We start from the raw sequence: 21386 nt of genomic DNA, 5'->3' as shown, positions 1-21386 counted from the left end.
GAATTTTATAACAGCGATGTCTTACGAACATTTGATGAGTTCAGTAATGTACAAAAATCAGTTTCGGATCATTGTCCATTGCTTTAAGCCGCCTAGACCATATTGAGGTTAGGGGAGCTTACTGCGATACCGAAGAACTCAGGTTCGAATTCCAGAGAAGGCATGGATGTATGTAAATGTATAGTGTCTGTGGCATGAGAGCACTCTAAATATGCGGCGAGCTGAAAAATCTCTCGAGAGGCTGCTGGTAGGGAAAGGGGTCTGTGGAAAACCCTTCGACCCCTCCCTCCGAGATGCTCTTCTTAAAACTGTGGGTTGAACTGAGTTAAGTCATAGTGTCACCTGTCCTTAAAGGTGACAGTATGATTTAACTACTCAAAGCTCTTGTTAATGAAAGCAATCTTGATCTGCTTGCCACGATGAATTTTGTTGGCTTGTTCTGATTTCACTGCAAGGCAAATGATAAGTCACAACACATATTGCTTTAATAAAAAAAACTTCTTAGATTTATTAACGGTTAAAAGTGGCTGACTACTAATTCGAAACCAAAATCACTCCCAGCTTCACTTCCATGTACCATGTAGCGTTTTTCTATATGTATGTCCCCACCGTTCTCGCGAGTGTAATTTCGAACTACCTCTTTTAGTCGAGTACGCAAAATGTTCCCGGTGATGATCATAGATAAATTACTGATGGGTTCGGCCGTATGATAGAGGGTGTTTTTTCTAGCAAATGACTGAGCCTGTATAAAAAACCTCTTTTCTTCCAGAATATAAACCGGGATATTGTTATAATTCCTAAACTACACAGTCTATTACTGTGATGTCTAAATGCACACAATGTTTCTCAAAAAAGCTGAGCGCCAAATAAACTAAGAACTTCAAATTGATTGCACTTGATTAATTATGTACTACGTTAATTAAAGTGTGAATTTAGACACCTTAGAACGCTGACTACACAGAAACACACACGTATGTAATATATAAATAGCGACTTCAGATTCTTAAATTTAGACGTATTTTTATTTTGTAACGTAATTCATGCATATTAATTTCATTCAGCTTCTAAAGTCCACACTTTCCTGCAGTCAAGAAATGTTTACGTCACATAATTTAAGTATTTTCAATCTTATTCTTTATATTACAGAATAGGTTTTTTTCAGAAAATGATATACATATTATTTTCGAAAGCATATTCCTACTTGGACAATTTCTTTTGCAAGAAGGAATTTAAAATTCAAATTATGTGTAATTAGTATCAGTAAATTATATTTTTATTAAAAGTTGCCATGTGAAAAAACAATATTGGAATTTGAAAGCTTATATTATTTAATTCATTTCTTAAAATGGAGCAATCGTTCTGCAACTAAAGTTTTAAAGATATTTAATCATTCAATTTTTTTGAAACACAGCAGGGCTAGGTTAAGTATTATAACGAATGAGACAGGATTTCTTACGTGATTTAGATAATTTTAGATTTATTTAGACTAAAAAGTAATAATTTTGTTTCAAAACTTTTAAATTATTCCTAGCATTTCTCATCATTACATTGTAATCGAGGCTGTCTTCTGCTGAATAAAGCAATCATACTACAGAACTACCGGATGAGCTTACCGAATAAAGACATTTAACGAATGAAATAAGAATTTTGACTTAGAATTACGTTTGGTTTAGCTTCTTTATAAAAAACGCATTTTTTAAACTTTTAAGCATTTTTAAACATTTCTTAAAAAAGCTTAAAAGTTTGAAAATCTAATCATCTGGAACGATAAATTGTGAAAAAAGTAGGAACATAAAAATTAATGCCCAGTTAGACATACAAGATGACACTAGAAAATTACATACAATAGCAGTTTAAAAATTATATACAATACAATTACTCGAAGACAATTTTTATAAATCTTAGAAATACTAAGGTTAGAAAATCTACCCCCACCTACTTTGAAAATACAATTCGATAAAATGCCGCTTGTAATGAAGAGGGATGTCGAAGCTCAGGTGTATATCGGTGACTGCTGATAGAGCCGAAAGGAAATAAGCCAGAAAGTAGTCATTTCTTGCAAAAACAATTGACATACATATGCATCATCCAAAAATGTACTCTTAGATTTATTAATTTTAACGCCGTGAAAAGTTTTTATTAATATATAAATATTTGCATGTTTATGTTAACCCGCGAGCACACGCACCGATCCGACGAACACGAGAACACGCGCCGGGTATGTCATACCCGAATAAAAAAAATGTAAATAAAAATTTGCCGAAAAAAATTAAACGGTTTTTTAAAAAAATTGAAATGTAAAACCAAGTTAATACTTCATTTTAGACAAAGTAGGAAACAATAAAGTGAGGAAAAATTATTTACTTACAATTTTTTGAACATTGTTTACAAAATGAGGTTATATGTTCCATACATATACTTTTGCTACAATTTTCACGCGGCGGGTATGTCATACCCATGTACATTTTTCTTTTTGTATATTTCTCGCCCATTCTTTCATAAAAGGACGAAACTTAGTGTAGCTGAGATCAAGGTCACATACTTAAATGGGGGAAATTCCTGAGGTGGCAAGTGCAACGGTTTTTTAGGACCAGCATTGTTCGGGCATGTCATACCCCCCGCGCGTGTACTGGCGTTTCTCAGTGAGTCACTTCGCACTTCTCATTTTCAAGCTTTTAGTATAAGGTTTCGCCGTATATTCCTTACGGTGAAGAGATGAAAAGATTGAGAAATCTCCTTGAAACAGTTTCTTCTTATGAGGATTCATTTAGTGAAGAAGAGGAAGATGTTGATGACGAAGAATATAATTAGTAATCATGATCCATCCATATAGAGTAGTGATTTAGATACAGAAACAGAAAATGAAACTCTGGAATGTAGCAATGAGTTCTATGTTGGAAAAAAATGGAGTAAAATGGAAAAAAGTAAATTCCGGACTAATGTTAGAATTGGCGCCAAAATATTATAACTAAACTCTCTGGAAATACAAAGTATTCTAAAGACGTCTCAACACCTTTAGAGTCCTTGTCATTGCTTATCGATGAAGATATGTTAAAACATGTAGTTGACAATACAAATATTTATATTTATTCAATACGAGAAAATTTCACACGTGAACGGGAAGAGTACTTTTCTCAAAGCCTTAGGGATGCAGCTAATAGAAAATGTTCGAAATGAACGACGACGAGCATCTGTGGTTCCTAATTCTGGATGAACACTGACCACCGATGAACATGTTAACAATGGACCACCCTCCAAAAAACCTAAAATGACTTACAAGAGGTGTACAGAGTGCTCCAAGAAAAAAGATAGAAAGACTAGATTCATTTGTAAAAATTGTAGCAAAAGTATATGTATGGAACATATAACCTCCTTTTGTAAACAATGTTCAAAAAATTGTAAGTAAATAATTTTTCCTCACTTTATTGTTTCCTACTTTGTCTAAAATGAAGTATTAACTTGGTTTTACATTTTAATTTTTTTTTAAAAAACCGTTTAATTTTTTTCGGCAAATTTTTATTTACAATTTTTTTATTCGGGTATGACATACACGGCGCGTGTTCTCGTGTTCGTCGGTTCGGTGCGTGTGCTCGCGGGTTAAACTTTTCATTTATATCACATAACAAATATCGTGAATCGTCAACTAGGAAACGTGTTTCATGATTTTATTTTAAATAAAATGACTACATTACAATTAATGAATTGTTGTTTCATGAACTCCGAAAAGACTTAAAACATATTTAAACAGAATTAATTAAACGTGTGGTTACTTTGAAATATCAGTAGATTACGAAGTCATAAAAACATTCACAATGGCCACGAAAAGATTCCAAAGGTAGTTAGTTTCAAGATTAATGCTATAAATATTTCCAAATAAGTACTTATTTACGAAAAATATGTTTAAAATGGTAAAAATTTACTTTGGATGTACCATAAATTGTTGATTTAGTAGGGTAATTCCGTATACATCGTGCATAGTAATTAAAAACCGAGATTAAGGAGTAATGATAAAAAAACAGAAAAAATACAGAAAAGAGCAATAACCAAAATACAAAACAGAAAAGTTCTGTTAATATTTTACCAGTAAGTTCAGGCAGTTTTTTATGTAGAATGGATTTATTTGATTACATCAATTAAGTCAGTATTTAAAGCAAAATACCCAAAATTTAGATATAGAAGAATAAACGCCATTATAAATAAAAAATTGAGATATTAATGAGTACAAAATTACAAAATCATCTTTATCACTGTTCTTAAAGCTTGCGCATTTTCTTTCTTTTTCTTTGTACTTTCCGTGGATAGGTTTTTTTCCCCCTTCAATTCTTTTAATTTCGATTGCTTGTCATGATGGTTTTTTATATTATTTTACAACAAACAAGCTTTAAATGGGAAATAAACATTAGATATTTTAGATAATATCCAGTTAATTCGTCTCAGGTATGTCAGGAGTTTTCTGTGCAGTAAAATGAATTATAAGTTTTTAGAATCTCTGACGCTGGCTGGTTTGGTAGATTTATCATTTTCAGGTACTTCTTTAAAGTACGTTGCAATAACTTTATGTGTTAAGAAATTGTATAGTACTTTTACTGCTGCATTTCTAATTGATATAACCTACCAGTGAATTAGATAGTTGAAAATCATCGTCTAAAAGAAGGAGATTTATTTCAGAGTTTACTACAATTGGATTCAATTTACTAAAATAAAACACTTGTTTGTTATACATTTACTACTGAAAACTGAAATATTAAAAAGGAATTAATAAAATAATGGGACCTTTCGTTTTCAGGGTCAATAATTAAAAATTGCTTTCTGTATCGTACGGGTAAGGAAAGTTTGGCTAATCGGTGTCTTAATGCATGCAAATTTTCATTTATAACAAGCTGTAAAAATCCGACAGCAATACTTGTTAACCGTCTTATATTCCTTTCTTTGAAAAAAGCGGATATTAAATCTTCTAGAAGATATATAAATTTAATATTGACTTCAAGCCATTGCACATGTGATCTATTCTATTTCAAAGCTTGGAAGTTTGTATTTAAAGAAAAAGTGATTGAAGTAGACTTTTTATAGTTTGAAATTTATTTGTGTTTTCATGACTTTATACCCTTTCATATACAGGGTAGAAAAAATATGAAGACCATTTTGCGCGGCAAAGCGTGACCCACTGATATTTTTTACTCCGGAAAAAGTCACGTAAGAATATTTTAAAAAACTTCTTTTTTGGCATCCTTTCTCAGAGCCCAAAAAAAAGTAATAATAAATACATAAAAAGAAATAACATACTCATGAATGAAGACCTTTTCTGTGCCGTCTAGTGCCATTTTCCAAACAGAAAATAAATATAGAAAAATAAGGATAAAATAGTGCGCGGAAAAGTAAGTGTCGTAAAAGTTATCTTCGAGATTTCGAATTTATTTTTTATTATTCGGTAAGATTGCACTTACGCTCTAGAATTTCTAGCTAAAATAGGTTTCCGTATCTTTGAATATAATGTGAGAATGGAAGAGGTTTTACTGAATTGTGTTGTATGCGAAATTGAGAACGGAAATTTTACGTAATGCATCTTAATGCAAGTTGTCTTATAAAACTGAATTTATAGAGATAGGCGTTGTTCTTAATGTCATATACGGTTTAGAAATACTTGATCTTTCATGATAGACTTCAGTTAAAAAGAAAGTTATTGTAATTCATAAAAGCGTTTAAATGTTGCAGTGATTTAGAATTTCATGCAGTAGAGCTTAAATGTATAAAAATAATTTGAAATGTAGCTTGATCTTTACTTTGCTTTGGATAACTCACACGAATCGGAGGAACTTGCTATTTAAGTAACAGAAAACAGCTAAATATTGAACAAAGTTTTAAATAAAATAATTTCATTATCAAACGAGCAGCTATTTATGATGTAGATTTATTAAACACATTTTTTCTTTCAATTTAGAATTTTGATTTTTTTAACATCTTAGAAAGTTTTCAGAAACGAAAGATATAGAGTAAGTAATCGAAATAATTTTATTTTAATTATTAATTGTTAACGAAGCTTTTTTGTTGAAAGGTCATAGAGTAGATTTAACTACGGCAACGTAAACTAGGGCTATCTGCCTAGAGAGAGGAATGACTTCGTGAAGGACTGGGTAAGGAAAGTCACATTCCACGGGAACATGAATACTACTCAGTGGATGAACACGAAAACGTACATGCAATTACTTAGATCGCAGGGATTGGAACCGAGACCAGACTACAGTGTCCAACAGTCATGTGATCGGCAGCTGGTGGGACTTGAAGAATATTATATGAACTTCCCATTTCAATACAGTGGTGCTAAATAATGTTATGAAAATATGCACATTATTTGACGTCGAAATGAGAAATAGTTGAAAGAAAGAAAACCAAACACATTTTCCATACACAAATTCGAAGCAAAATATGCACTAAAATACATTAAATAATCTCATTCCATTGAAATCATAAAAATAACCGCTCACATATTAAGTATTCGATTCCAAACATATTTTAACTGTAGTCACTAGTAATTTATTTTAAGAACGATATATTTTAAGAAAGTTTTGTTGATTTTTTAGATGTCACTTCTTTTTAGATAACAGAAATATTACTGCGTGTATATTTAAATGTATTAAAACTTCAGTAAATATTTTCAGATGCGAGACACGCAAAGCGTTTTCCTGTCCGTCGTTTTGGTGCTTGTTCTTCCGTGTTAAATACATCGGGATTCTAGAATGTGATGCTGATGACTCACATTCTTCCATGCTCTTCCTAGATAAAGAGAGGAGTAGTTTATTAGTGCAGAGTAAATGCACCATTCACCGAAATAATGCTTTTCAGGTGTCTTTAGAAATAAACTCATTTCAGTTCTACATCTTCAGTAGCTTTCAGTATAGACGAATTGAACGACACTGTATAGAATGCGTAGGTAATTAATATACTTGGAACATTGTAAAACATGTATTAGTTCCACATTCATATTTTTAAAGAGTGCATTAAAAATAATTACAAACACATACGCACGCTCACCTATTATTTATGTACTGGAGATGCTTTGCATTAGATCCTTACTTTACACTACAGTACGAAGGAATGGATGGTGTAATTTTCTAAGCTGATTAAAAAGAAAAAGCAGTAACCTTTACCTAGATGGTTCAGTTTATATCATTGTTTTGGTTAGATCTTGCTTCCGATTAGTATTTTTAGCCCAAAAGGACTATTAATTTCATTTTAGCATTTTGAGTCGAAAGCTTTCAAATTGTTGCCACCAAATATTATCGCCCTGTGTTATATTTAAAGAAATTAAATAATGAAGAATCTGCATAAATATAGGTATGCTTCTCGCATTGCGCTAAAACAATGGTAGCTAGATTCATTTAATTTGAATAAAGTAATCCTCCACAAAATATTAGCATCTGGAAGTCCTAATTTGGAATTAGAAATGTGTCTTATTATTGATTTCATATTTTGTAACACTTTAACTAATTTTTGATTAGCAAATTCGACAATTTCAAAGCCAGGAATGGCGACACTGTACGAGAAAAATAAACATATTTATCTCCAGCGCGCGAAACTGTGCATTGGAAATTCTAATGATATGGCTCATTTTAAAATTATTTTAAGGTATTACTGTTGAATTAAATTTTATGGTTTGAGTGCGAAGAACATGATATTTAATAAATAAAGTTAACACACGAAACGTTAAAAAACGCCGCTTTGGGCGTAATGTAATACCTGAAAGCTTTCAGTCTTTTTTTAAATCTTTTTTTAAATACTACATGGCACACAAGTAACCAAAAACCACAGAAAATTATCAGAACATTTCCAGTAAATAGTACCTAAAGAGAAGAATGTCAGTGTTTACATGGAAGGGGGATCTTAGAATCCTTCCTTTCTCTCTAATACAGAAATTCGAATTTTCCTGATACCTCTTCAAATAAGGTGTCTACGACCAATGACCTGACTGTAATGCGGATCGCAATCCTCGCGATATCTTTTCCTTTCTTTGTGGTGTCTGATATAGGTATTGTTGTTGTGCCACCATTGCTGTCTGACCTTGATGAACTCAAATTCCGTATCTCCCACGCGTTCTTGCCATTCTATATGTTCCAACGTGCGGGGAACTGAAATGGTTAATACATTGGATATGCTCTGCCTGACAAAAGCTCTTGCAAAACATTTGTAATGTATGACAAAAAATTTGGATAATCAAAGTTTAACTGGATGTACGACACGTTATAAATTTGCCAGTCAAATTGTGTGTTATAATTGTTTGTAACAAGGAAGGTGAATGTAATTGTGATTCTCTTTGATTTACCCGTATTTTATTCATTTGTCTCAATAGTTTTATACAGTTCATATTTCCTTTTTCCTTCACTTTTCATTTCGACAAATTTATTATATCAAATGTAAATATACCGAATAAACAACAACTTGCTTTTAAATTTACACTGAATGGCTATATAACGATAAAAAAACATTCTGGGAGTTTTATATTTTTTGAAAATATTTTCAGAAAACTGTAAAATAAGGAAATTACATTCGATGATATTGCCCTCATCGTTATTTTAAATTTTCAAAAAAGCGCTATTAACGCCAGATGGTTTCTAGTCTTTCTTCTTGTTGATACTATCCAAAATAATCCTCAAGAACTGGAATGTACAGATTAAATAAGGCCACGCTAATAACCATTTTCTTACGCGTTATACTTATCAGTATGGAGAACCTTCAGTGGCCCAACGGTAAATATTGTTAACACTGGTTTTGTGACCCAGGTAAAAACAGGCTGGCTGCATGAGTGTATTTGGGATATACCCCAAGTGTAATGTCAGTATGAGAGAAAGTTTCTCTTTATGAGTATTTTTCTTGTGTTACCTCTTAAGGAGATTTCTTTAAATTCCAGACATATTTGTTTCAGATTTACGTAGTAAATCTTTAACGTTTCACAAAAGTTCCTTTGACAAACTCCAATGGGCAAAAAAGTTAATTTTATCTCAAAGAAGATTACCAAAAACGACAAGAAAATGGCATGCAACTTGATGCCACCAAATTATGGACGAAAAAAAATCCAAGGCAGATATCAGTATTTACTAAAATTTTAATAATCGGTAAAATATTTGGGATAATGGTATTTAAATTTTGCAACTACCGTATTACATGATGAAAAATAGATGTAATCTACTCATTTTAAAATTACCTTTTTTCTATAAATTAATATTATATTTAATACTCATTAATAATTACTATACATTAAGACTTCTGCTCTTCTATTTCCAAAACTAAAAACTATATCGCTTTAAGGTAGAGCTTAAAGTATCACTATGACCATACTTTTTTTCAAAACTCAAATTGTTTATTTAAATAATTGAGCTTATATCATAAAAGGTATTGTTTCTCAACCATTTAATTAAGCGATAGTTCTTTTCATAACATCTTTTCTTTCCAAGTTTTCATATAAAATATTCCATTTATTTTATTCTGAATTTTATATACATTTATTTTTTTCTTCTGTTATATCTTTATCTTTTAGTTTAAGTAATCGGGTTTTTCTCATTATTTCATAAAAGTAGTAATTACTTTATAAAATTTCTTAACAAGAAAACAACCTCTTCTAGCCATAACATTATCCTTTTCTGCTACATAAAAACGCCATTCATTTTATTCTGAACTTTCTTTATTTTTTAGCACCTTTTCGCTTCTTTTTCCTAGAAAACCTCTAGGCGAAACGGTTGCCTGGAAAATAAATGGGCTGAAAATCCCGGTGAAATTGTTGACAAATGCGGATTTTATTTGACTTCGTTTTACCCGCTATTAGGAAATTTTTAACTTTAACGAAATCTGAGACATACCTGCACATAGTGTGTTAGGAATTTTCCAGCCAGTGCGGAAGAATTTAATAAGCTTTTGTTGGAAAGCGATATAGTTCAGATGTAATAATTTAATTTAAGCAAAACCAACTAAAGAAAATTCAATTTTTGATTTCAGATTTATTTTAAAACACTGGATATCGCGTCAGTGAGATTCGACATTATAAGCTAACTTGTAAAAACTGCAAAGAACAGGATTGGAGATAATAATAAGGCAATTTAACTCATTTAAATTTAATTTCATATAATTTTATTAAACGAAATTTACACTGTGTTCTAAAATCTTACAAAACCATTGCTGAATACAAATCTATGTTTATATTTTGTACGAAATACTAGATTTTATAATTTTAACTTATGTTTTATAAGAAATCTGAACGAAATATCACAGATAAATTAAGACCCTTGAGGTATCATTCAGTAACTTTGCAGCAAAATAAATACAAAACAGATTTGTATATTTTAGTAATATTTGTTATAATTGTATAGTAGAGCGAATTTGCAGTATTAATTTTATAAATTTTAACGGATTCTTTGAGATTTAATAACATCTAATTTTTTCCTAAAATGCCAATTTAATTGCAAAATTTCAGGCATTTTCCCCTTATTTTTTAATTTTTATTATAATTACTAGATTTTTTTTACATTTAATTAATTTCATATTTCTTATTTTTGGAACTTCTGAAAAAATCCATTTAATGAAATCCTACTCCAAACAGAAGTCAGAAATTGAATTCTGAAATAACTTACGTTTTGACTGTAAGAAACCCAACGATAATTACAATGGATTCGTTTGGCAGAAGATTATTTATCAGTTAAAAACTAAATATGTTTACTGGTAAGCAGAAAAACATATGTTCGAACTTAAATCATGACTAAGTTATTGTAATTATTACCAATATAATTACAATGCAACGATAATTACAATGGATTTCGTTTGGCAGAAGAGTATTTATCAGTTAAAAACTAAATCTGTTTACTGGTAAGTCGAAATACATATGTTCGAATTGAAATCATGACTTAGTTAGGAAGACTTTTATGGATATGGAAACTATTAAAGTCTGAATCATAGATTAAGTCAATGCTTTTATGTTTTTGGTTGAAGCAAAGTTGAATTTGTGTCTTGCATCCCAATGATGTGCAATAGATAGTATACTGTATTTTCTAACAAAATATTCTTGCTCTCATGAACAATATGTAATGTCGCTTTGTTTACAATATACAGGTGATTCTAAATTGTTTTTACAAGTTAAGAGGGTTGATAGTACTCATCCAGATGAGCAATAATTACCGTAGAACATAGCGTCGCATTCCACTCTGAGAGGCAGGAAAGAGGAATATTAAAATTCCAACCTGAACTTACAAGAGTGTTGGGAGAGTGAATGAACAAGTCTAAAATTTGCACAATCATTTTAGTGAAAACCTCACAGAGAGTGCACAAAACGGACAAAACTGAAAACTTGGCGTTTGAGTGTTAATTCGAGCTCAGACTTAATCGCAAACACTCAAATGCACATCTTTGGTTGGCAAATTCTGAACCTCGCAAAAGCTTGCAACAAGTTAACTATCTAATTATTAGGAGGAAATTATCTATTGGGGGGAAAACTGGTACCTTGATATCAAGTATCCAAGGTAAGAGTTTTTTCCCCTTCACCATTTTCTATCCTGTCCTTCTGGACTTACTGTGCTGAGCTCATTCTACTTGAAGCGCCCTTCTATGGGACACGAAATTCTGACAGCCGGAACACAGCATGAACGTTTCATGATAATTTCGGCATACATCGGAAGTTGGAATTAGTTGATAATATTCAGCCCTTGATCAGATAATCAACTTGCTGCAATCGTTTGCGAGGTTGAGATCTTGCCAACCAACGATGTGCAACGATGTGTTTGCCATCAAAGTCTGAGTTCGAATTAACACTCGAACGCCGACTTTTCGGTTTTATCCGTTTTGTGCACTCTCTGTGAGTTTTTCACTATACGGATTGTGCAACTTTTGGTCTCGTTCATTCGCTCTTCCAAGAAACACTGTTTAACTTCAGGTTGGAATTCTAATATTCCTCTTTTCTGCCTCTCGGAGTGGAATGCGACCTTATGTTCCATTGTATTGCTCATTTGCATGTGTACTATCACCCCTCTTAATTTGTAAAAACAATTTAGAATCACCCTGTATATCAACTCATGCATAATGGTATAACATCTTTAAATTTATATCAGAAATAGGGGCATATTATTAATTTCGTACATGCAGACTATAAGGGAAGTCTTCTATAATCATCTAACCGTCATTATTGCCATAGTCCTAAGATGTAAACGTCATTGGCTATACTCACTATCTAACAAGGTTCAAGCCTTAGCCAATGACTAAAGATAAAGTTGCGCAGGCTTGAATACGCTGCTGAACCAACGAAATCGTCGATCGAATGTGAGTTCGTATTGAGTCACTGTTACTGGTCAGTTCTTCAGCAATGTTGATGTCAAGTTCAGCAGTTAAAACATTTAGACAAAATTATTTTAACCAGTTTCTCTTATGTAGCAAAATCTGGTCGCCTAGCAACGAAGTTCGGTTTATGCTACTTGTGCCTTGAAAAACCCTCGTGTGAGCGCTCCGAGTGTTCCTATCTCAACTACATTTAAAGCACTGCTTTAAGTAATATATATTACTTTTAGTAGTGTAAATGCCAGAATTGAAGATTTCGTGAATTTTCACTACTAACACTGTCACTAGCTTACGAAATTTCTTTCTTTCTCTCGATAAATTACAGCTATAAAAGCAATAATCAAAATAGTTGATATTTTATCTGGCAAACATTAGTTGATTTGATATAAAAGCAATAATAGTAGGAAGTAGACAGTAGTAAGTAGTAGAAAGAAGAGAGTAGTAAGACATATATTCTCAGTTCTGATTTTTAAGTAGGTCTAGATTTCGTCTGTCTCTCTATCAGTATCTCAGAATACTGCAGAATTAACTAATTAAGAAATAAATAAATCATATGGTATTCTTATCAAGCAAGAATGGCAAAGCTATCTAAAGAAATGCGTAAACTAAAGGCATTTGAATAAAAATTTGGAAAATTTTCTTTTAAAATTAAAAAAAAAATATCCCTTTCGTTTCAGCATTTTATTGCTTTTCTTCTATATTAAGGCCCACCAGCGGCCGAGCGGTAAAGTCGCTGAACACTGGTAGTTCGGTCCGAGGTTCGAATCCCGCGAACGGGCTGGCTGCATGGGCGTTTTCGTGGTTTTCCCCATGTGTAACGTGTATACGAGCCAGTTTCCCTTAGAAAGTCCTCCACGAAGGCATCCCTCCCCTTAGGCAGATAGCCCTCGAGGCTTTGCCATAATCACACACACACCCTTCTATATTAAGTAACTATTTTAGTTTCGGCTTCATTGGATATTGTTATAGCTTAATGACTGTCTTTTAAAATTTCTTTATTTAAAAATACTTTAATTTTTGTATAAATGTATTCACAATTATTCATTAACTATCATTTAATGATTATTATTTTACTTCTGTAGGAATTTCCTTTTGTTCCTGTTTTCTTTTGAAAGTTTTCTGTCTCATTTTTTTTTTCCAATTTAGAATAAATATATTTATAAAATATATTCGCAATTATTTATTAACTATTATTTTATTTTTTATATTAATTTAACATTATTTCTATTTTGAAGTTTTTATTTATTTTTTTTTTCCTATTAGATATTTTACCACATTTGGTTGACATTACTTCTACATATTTTACCTCTTTATTATACACTCATGTCCATAAATTAAGGATAATTCGGAGTCACACTGAAATCGAACTCTAAAATAAATATATCACCTGTAAAATCACTACACACATCTCCAAGAAACATATGCAAATTTCAGGAAGTAACCAGATGACAAAGATGGTACGCCATAGTGACGAGAGTGTAAGACAGTGATATATAAGGAATACCGGCAAAGAATTAAAATTGTTCGCAGGCGCTTTATAAGCATTTCAGTGCAATAACCAAATACTTATGACACAAAAGACGCATTTGGATGAATTTTACGTTGTAGAATTATCGGCCGTCTGGAATGTGGGCGTACCCAACTGGAAGTAACAGACGAACTTGGAATTGTGCAGAGTGTCATCTCCAGGCTTTGGCAACGATTCCAAGATGAAGGTAATGTGAGTAGACGTTACAGCACAGGTCGTCCCAGAGTTACAACGCGGAATGAGGACCGGTATTTGGCAGTTACTGCCAAAAGAATCAGGCGAAGCACAGCCTCAGACCTGTCTCGTTAGCTCTCTTCTGCCACTGGTTAGACAATTTCAAGGCAGACCGTGTACAGACGCTCAGGGCAGATTGGTCTACATGCTCGTAGATCTGTCAGATGCGTTCTACTTACTTCAACTGCCTGCGGTTAGCCTGGAGTAGAGCGCATGCATTGTGGACACTAAACAATGCATGCTCTCTACCGCAACAGCGAGCTTGTGTGATGTTTTCCGACGAGTCCAGGTTTAGCTTGCAGTCTGATTCTCGCCGGACTTTCATATGGAGAGCTCCAAGTACATGTTACACCAAGAAAACTTCATTCAACGACACCGTTACGGTGGTGCAGGAGTGATCGTTTGGGGTGGAATTATTCTGAGTTCCAGAACTGACCTGCATGTTCAAATTCTAACCATGACAAGCCAAATCTATCGCAACGTCATTCTCGAACAACATGTACGTTTTATTCGGGGCGCCATGGGCGCACAATTTGTGTTTATGGATGACAACGCCCGTCCTCACTGTGCAAACATCGTAAACGAATGCCTTCAATCGGAGGATATCACCCGTATGTACTGGCCAGCATTCTCAACGGACTTGAATTATGTAGAGCACGTGTGGGACATGCTTGGCCGACGAGTTGCAGCCCGTCAACCTCCTCCTACATGTCTACCGGAACTTCGGAGAGCATTGCTTTTTGAGTGGTGTAATATCCCCCAAGATCCGATCTATAATTTGATACTCAGCATGCCTAGGCGTTGTACGGATTGTATTGCATTGTCTGGGAGACATACAAGGTATTAACAATCATACCCACCATGTAATATTGTTTTTTTTTAAATAGTTTTTTTTTTTTTTTTTTTTTTTTTTTTTTTTTTTTTTGTAATTTGCTCCAGGGAGAAAAAATCGCTAATATTTTAATAATATCAAACATATAGCATCTTTTTTGCTCTTTACTTTTTGTTTAATAAATAAGTTTTACAAATAAGTGAAATTTGTTTAGCTTCTAAGTCTTCCTTTGCTTGATTTTGCATTATCCTTAATTTATGGGCATGAATTTTTTCATTATGTAATGTTTTTATGTAGAGCTAATTGATTAATAATAATACTTAAGTTTTTTTAAGTAAATATTTTTAGTTCTGTAATGCTTAACTAAGTGTACATTTTATAGCGTCTGGTGTATTTTGCAATCATTCAGTAGTGAACATTCAGTAGTAGGCGTGAATCAAATTATTACTAAGTCTAAACTAACAACTGGAACTTGCAAAGGGTGTAAAGACACCTTATTTAAAACTAAATAAAAATAGACTACATACTTTGTGCTTATAACATGGCCAACCACTTGTGGTGAAATAACATTAAAGTAACATAAGTTCAAATGTAAAATTTAAATTGAGAAAAACTAGTAGCCAAAAGCTACGCCGATTAGTTAACGCGAAGTTGGGCTCAAAACTTAAACAGCGTGGATATCAACCATCGCCTATTGTAAATGCAAGGCAGATACAAAGCATCTAGCAACTCTAATAACGCAACCTCGAGAGCCAGAAAAATCTTTGTTTTATAATGCAAAACCCCCACTTTAAATATACCCGAAATAATTTGTATTCTGGCGTGAAAATGAAACGGTTAAAAGAGAGTAAAAACCCAATACATAAAATAACTGGTTAATTAACATAAAGGAGCCTCACCAGTTCTTGAAATCACTGGTGAATTTGAAATGATTCATTATTAATGAATTGCGAGAAACCTATATTTTATTTAATGCAAATTTTGTAGTTTAAGACGCATCATGGCCCTGTGGTTATGGCCCCTGACCACTTAATTGAAGGTTTGAGTCCCAGCGAATCGGCTGGATGTATGACGTTTTTGCGGTTTTTCTTAGTGTGTAATTTAAATACGAACCAATTTCACTTAAGAAAGTCTTTCCAAAAACATCCCTTGCACTTAAACAGGTAGCTCTTGCGTATTTTCTGCATGCAAATAGCTTAACTTAACCTTGTAGCTTAGGTTTTCTCTTCGCAATAAAGGTCACTCACAATTATTCCAATTATAAAAACGGTTACTATCCATTAAAAATAAGATGGAGTTTTAGAAGAGAGTCCACCTGTTATTGGTATAATTAAATATTTTATTCTTCTCCATACCGTCTAACCGTAAGCATAGCGTCTAACGTTTCACCGCATGTACTCGAAACCATGATACATAGCAATAATTTGTAAAACGATTTCACCTGAAGTATGCTCTATAACTAGCTTTATAATTATTTATTTTGGTAATTCATATTTAATTTTTTTATTATTATAAATTTTGAAATGATCCTCTTTGAACGAACTCAAAGATGCAATATGCATTATTTTTCGGAGAGGCACTTAATCGATTACTTTGCCTTCTCTGCAGAAGTGCATATTATACATTTTGAAAAGAAATTATGTCTTTTTGTAGCTTGAGCATGTAGTCCTTGTAATACAGGCATCTATTTGTCAGGCACATCAAAGAATTAGTTTTCTTATTGTCTGATGAGATTGTCTGATGAGATTATTGTCTGCTGATATATTATTTCAGCAGAATCTTTGATGACATCAAGAGAAGCAGCCCAGGATTTTATAGAATCACTTGATTCTAACCATTCTTTTACAAAGGATCATGCTTGAAAGCACACTGTCTGGTAATGCACGAATCGAGACGTTGCGGTATTAGGACTTAGAGATTGTCTTTAGCTTCCATCTTAAGTAAAAAAAATTGTCCTACGAAAGCCTGTTTAGAAACTTTAAGTTATGGAAACGACTTTGATAGATATCTATGTTCATGTAATAAAATGAATGGGAAAGTCTGGATTATACTTAACAAATATTGGTTGCAAGAAAAGAAATCGCAATATTATAAGCTGTAAATGTAAAGCAAAGGAATTTACGTTTTTTTTATATTGGAAGTTTTAATTTGATTGTTACAAAAACGAAAGTTGGGATCACTTGAAGCAGTTACTTCAGCTTTGTAACTGACTTACGTTTGAGAATGTAGCAGAGAATACTAAATTTTTATAGATTTCATCTGTAGTCATTGGTTATTTAGAGCCGTATTCAAAACTGAGAGATTTTTAGGTCTCACCGTTTGGTTGATTATGAATAGAGTCGACAAGCAGGTTTTTCATAAAATTTGCTACGGACATATGATACTACTGTAAATTTCGGTGTTTATTTTCAAGTTCATTTGATCGTATTTTTGCTTTTCTGTATTGATGCAATATTGCCTATCATTTTATTTATTTATTTGCTTAATTGTTGCATTTTAAATTAAAATTTTAAGTGTATTTTTAAATACCTAAATTTTAGTATTGAGTGTATTTTTAAATAACTAACTTTGTTTCGAAGTGTTTTGCATACTACATACAAGCTTTTATTTCTTGATAGAATTACAGGTCTTGCAATTATGAATCCGACAACATGTAAATTATGAAAATAGATCGACTAGGACACCGGTAAAAGGTAAACTCTCTGTGGCCATGCTTAAGTACAACAGTTATCATGAAGCAGGCTATATTGGAAATTTCTTAACAAGGTGGCGATTTTATGGAAGTTTCAAGTAAACACATTTTTATCTCTAGGAGCTGTTTCCTCGCCCGAAGTTTGTAGAAGACCTGGCAATGAAACCACATAAATACGTCCCCAAAGTCAAAGGATTGAGTTCATTGAGATTCATAGAGTAACTTAATAGAATTTATAATTTACTCTATGAACAATATCGGCAATCTACGGTATTTCCAAGGTATTCAGACTAATTGGTCAAGCTCACGTTCATTTTGAATTTACAGTTGTTACTTTTGCTATATTCTTTTACTAAGTACAATAAATTTTCGGATTCTTCCTGCTGTAGGATTTGTAGCAATCTGTATCAATTATTTGAAGAAGATTTGAGAAATCGCAACAATATAATGCAACAATCACGATACACACGAATCATCATAAGTACGTCTCATAAGCGCAGGTAAGTAAAACAGAGGTGGCAAAATTTAACAAATACTTGAAATAGAGCATACTTGAAATAGAGCAGTTTATGAGCTCCTGTGTGTCAGCCGTTCTCATTCCTACAGCAATGTCGTTAAGTTCTGGAGGAAGGAGCAAAGAGTGTTGCATTTGCCCTCTCAAGAGTATTTTGGACATGCTCAATAGAGATTTGGCCTAGAAATATGGTTGACCACTACATCCAGTTAACATCCTCTCTTTACAGAAAATTCTCCATCAGATCAGCCCAGTATGGACGAATTATGTCCCTATTAAAACTGAAATGAGTGTGGTCTGTGGTTTGGATTTTGGAGAGGGAATAGGGTGTGTTTCGTGTCATTTCCTTCTCTCCCTAAGAAACTTAATGTCTATATATCTCTTTTAAAATATTGTCCCTTTGAAATTCATCCATGAAGTTTCCCCTATCCTTGAAATACTATTAATTACGTCCCTTCATAGCATTAAATGCAAATAAGTATCACAGTTTATTGAGCTATCACAACAGAAAACCTTTGAAGATGCACGTAAGAAACTTTTTATTTGTTCGTGTAACCGATTACAGTGCACATGAGAGAAAAAGCAGAAAAGACATTCAAAGAACAAAAACAAGGTAAACTGGTAAAAGTTCAAAAACTTTCTAATGCACTCAAACGCTCTTAAATGTGATTTGTCCGTGTTGCATGTATTGCCCGAAGGTTAAAAAATGTTTTAAGCGTTGCTAACAAAAACATAAATTACACTACTATTCCTCATAAAGCAATCCAACAAAAATGAAACTGAAACACCTAAAATGATTTCGAGGAAATCGTTAAAAATTATTTATTCAAAAACAATTTAGTAAAGGTATAACTAGTTTATTTTTAAATTTGAATCTTGAAAGAAACCTAAATACTGTTTTCACGATGTCTAACGGGTCCTCAAAAAATAAATGTAAACAGTTTGCAGTTTATGTAACATTACTACAACAACATATAGTAGACAGCAATAAAATACTGAACTTGAAATAACACTCATATTTACGAGAAAAACTGCCCCATTTTCAATTCAAATGGAATGCATTAAATAATAAAGACATTTCTTTCCCCTGTAGGATAAATGACAAGAGACTTGGAATCGAATTTTGTACATTTCTTATGTGATGTAAATTTTAAAGCATATGCTTGTCAGCTGTTGCCTTTGCGCTGTCAACAGCGGCGTTTGCTGAAAAGGAATAGCTTTGGCAAGACATTGTTTGTCGGATATAATTCTACCTCCATAAATCATTTTTTCACATGTAGTAAGAAAAATATGAATTGCAGATATCATATCAATAAAGAACTTTCCTCCAGCTATATTTTCTTCTCGGTTCTCTGTGTATGATAATCTATTCCTAAAGAAACGATGCGGAAGAACCATTCGTCCAGGAAATAAAAGAAATTTCAGTTTATCACAACCAAACTAAACCGCGACAAATTCTATTGTGTTTGGAACATCACTGGCTGACTTGCAAAAGTACTCGATATTGGATTGTAAAAAAGAGTTTTGGAAGTGACTCCCAAATTTGCAAACTTGCGGGATTTGCCAACTTTTGAAGTGAAAGATCTTATTTTGAGTTGCATTCTGTGATGTTTCTTGCAATTTTACTTATATTTTTTTTTTGTCAGAAGGATAATAAAAACAAATGTGCAGGAGTGAACTCAAATTTATTCATCACCAGAATTTTAAACTGTATTTAATTCTAAAGTCTCTCTCTCTCTCTCTCTCTATATATATATATATATAATTAACTATATCTAGACCTATTTTTGTACAAGAGATTGTTAAAAAGTGTATTAAATTGCTTAAGTTTCATCTCGGAACTTTTATGGAGTTTTTTATGAAGTCAAAAATTCTACTGCTTACATTCAAAAGCTCTACATCAAAAAATTGTACTTCTTGTTGCAGAAAATAAAGACTATAATATTTTATTCCATTTAAACCTTAAGCAACTGCTTTCAAAAACTTACCTAATTATATCATACCATTTTATATTATATCCACTATTATGTTTCTAGAGGCAAGGAAATTTTTGATTGCTAGAGCTAAGTCATAAAATGTGACAGAAATGTTGCTAAATTATACATTAATAAATAATATCACGTATTGCTGATTGCAATGTGTGATATTATTTCTGCTTGAAGAATGAGATAGAGCCACTGCAATATATAACATAAATACATTTATTTTCGTATGCACTCTCAAGCGTCTATGTTCTAGCAGTGCAGTTGAAAAATGACTGTTGTTCTAATAAACCTACTTGATCATTAAAGTTCTTTCCCGTGTAAAGGAATTGAAGAAAATTTTACGTCTTTGACTACTGGTTTTTAAAAATGCCTCGAATTTATATAACATCTCTTCGACACTTCACCAAAGGCACAATCAATATCACGTTTCGATATCAATCCATAGATCACGTTTCGATGAAATAAGTCTACCAGAACGATGGCTCTATATAAGTATAAATAGGATAACTTTAATTACAACAGACATGTATTACATTTTTAGATAATTTCTCTCGAAGTATTTCTGTGAGAGTTGGATTGTAAGTTCTTTTCTTCATTAGAAAATTTAATGTCATCCTATAGGATCTTTTCACTGGAAATATGAATAATCGCTGCGGTTCTTTAACTATCGAATTACTGCAGCCATTAATTTGAATATCATTATTTTCGGCAATTTCCTGCCGAATGGTCTGTTTATCGTTGTCAAATAGATGCAAAAGGCAATATATTGCAAAATGTCTGATATTTCAGAAACTCGGCCATTTAGGAGATATTAGAAGAGCCATTATAATGAAGAGCGAGCTTTCATTCAAAAAGTACAATCACCCTAGAGATCAGATACAAACGACATCGTTAATGTTATAAGAGTTACTAGTGTTTATACCACTTATACATTTAAATTAGATATGTTTTAGATACTGAGCTGAAGAAAGGAAAGATATAGAAAGATGCACCGGTTCCTAAAATTGTGTCATACGTTCTGATACTATCATCTAAATTTGGATCACCTCCCACTCTACTAATATTTGTAAAACCTCTGGAGTATCTGTATCCCATAGTACAACTGTATCTGTAAGAAATATGATCATCAAATGTTTTAACAAGATTTAATGATCTGATTGAGGCTTATAAAAGTTTTTAAAAATATAATAAATTGTACAGAAATCCTAAAAACATAATTGTTACAGTTATCATCAGAAAAGCGATTTTAATAACCATTTATATGTTCTAAATTTTGCTCAAAGAGAAACAATAGG

The 21386-nt window shown here is 32.4% G+C and overlaps 1 protein-coding gene across 3 annotated transcripts in view; it reads left to right on the top strand.

Annotated features, from left to right (window-relative positions):
• The window catches only part of LOC118192603 (synaptogenesis protein syg-2-like), a 367366-nt gene that overhangs the window by 110330 nt on the left and 235650 nt on the right, over positions 1-21386 (top strand). The window lies entirely within an intron of this gene.

This window comes from Stegodyphus dumicola, chromosome 1 (genome assembly GCF_044657685.1).
Source record: "Stegodyphus dumicola isolate Sdum_Otavi_A_Nest chromosome 1, ASM4465768v1".
Classification (NCBI taxonomy): domain Eukaryota; kingdom Metazoa; phylum Arthropoda; class Arachnida; order Araneae; family Eresidae; genus Stegodyphus; species Stegodyphus dumicola.
This window is presented reverse-complemented; position numbering and strand designations above follow the sequence as displayed.